General features: G+C 52.5%; 1 protein-coding gene across 1 annotated transcript in view; it reads right to left on the reverse strand.

Annotated features, from left to right (window-relative positions):
• The window catches only part of RYR2 (ryanodine receptor 2), a 784,157-nt gene that overhangs the window by 578,184 nt on the left and 204,420 nt on the right, over positions 1-1,553 (reverse strand). The gene's annotated exons all lie outside the window — the stretch shown is intronic.

Raw genomic sequence — 1,553 nt, forward strand, 5'->3', positions numbered from 1 at the left:
GGACAATCTGCTGCCCTGACCCCCTAGACTGGGAGCCAGGCTACTTCCTGGGGGCCTGCATCTGGGACATAGCAGAGAGGATCCCAAAGATTATCTGGCCCTATGCTCCTTATCCATGTGGGCATCAATGACATGGCTCAGAGCAATCCCAGCCGGGTCATGAGAGACTACAGGGCTCTGGGAGCAGGGCTTAGGGGGTTGGGAGCACAAGTGGTCTTTTCCTCCCTCCTCCCAATTGTGGGTCATGGGCTGAGGAGGAAGAGATGGGTCAAGATAGTCAACCAAACACTGTGGCACTGGTGTCATCATGAACGCTTCAGCTTCCATGATCATAGTCCACTCTTTGGTGAGACAGGCAGTGGGCTGCTGAGAAGAGATGGCCTTCACCTCACTCTGCTGGGGAGGAGGCTCTTCTCAGCCAGACTTGCTGACCTGCTCAACCAGGTTTTAAATAGTTCCCACCGGGGGGTGGGGGACTATCACCACTGCAAGCCCACTGGGCAGGTTTTGTAAACCCATAAGACTAAGGCACTCAAGGGAACCCACACCCATACCCCAGCCCCAGAGCAATCTGTAGGGAAGGCAAGGACCCCCCAGTGGGACACCTACATGCCTGAACAGCAATGCCAGGAGCTTGGGGAACAAACAGGAGGAACTGGTCCTCCTGCTAAACAAAAAGGATTACAATCTCATAGGGATAATGGAGACTTGGTGGGACTTCACCTATGACTGGGCCACGGGTCTAGACAGCTATACCCTGTACAGGAGAGATCATGTGGAAAAAAGGGGCGGGGGAGGTAGCTCTCTATATCAAGGAAAGCTATGAGTCCATGCAAGCTGACACTGGCACCCTGGGGGATGATTGGAGACCCTCTCGGTTAAAATCCATGGGGAACACAGCACAGGGGACACAATGGTGGGAGTCTACTATAGACCTCCTAGCCAGGATCAAGAGCTTGACCAGGAATTCACCAGGAAACTAGCTGTGGCTACACGCTCCCAGCGCATGGTTGTCATGGGAGATTTCAACTACCCTGACATCTCACGGGAAGAGCACTCGGCCACATCAGAATGGTCACAAAGGTTTCTCATGTGTGGATGAGCTCTGACTCAAGAAGTCTATGAACTGACAAGAGGCAAAGCGTTACTCGACCTAGTACTGGCAATGGGGGATGACTTACTCATTCACCTAATGATTGAAGGGAATCTGGGAGACAGCAACCATGAGCTGATCACCTTCACCATCTGCCATAAAGCTTGCAAGTCAGTCAGCAATGCAGAAGTCCTTGACTTCAGGAAAGCTGACTTTGACAAGCTCAGGAGGCTTCCTGGAGAGACCCTAAGTGACCTCGACCCAAAGGGGAGGGGAGTCCAGGAAGAGTGGTTGCTCTCAAGGGACCGATCTTGAAAGCTCAAGCAGTGTCTATCCTGTCTTAGAGGAAAGGCAGCAAAAGGGCACGGCAGCCCCCTTGGCTCTGCACAGAACTAACAGACCTCCTGCATCTAACAAGAAAGACCTATAAAGGATCCACCCCAAAGAAGGAGTACTATGC

Source organism: Gavialis gangeticus, unplaced genomic scaffold (genome assembly GCF_001723915.1).
Source record: "Gavialis gangeticus isolate Ggan-Ray unplaced genomic scaffold, GavGan_comp1, whole genome shotgun sequence".
Classification (NCBI taxonomy): domain Eukaryota; kingdom Metazoa; phylum Chordata; order Crocodylia; family Gavialidae; genus Gavialis; species Gavialis gangeticus.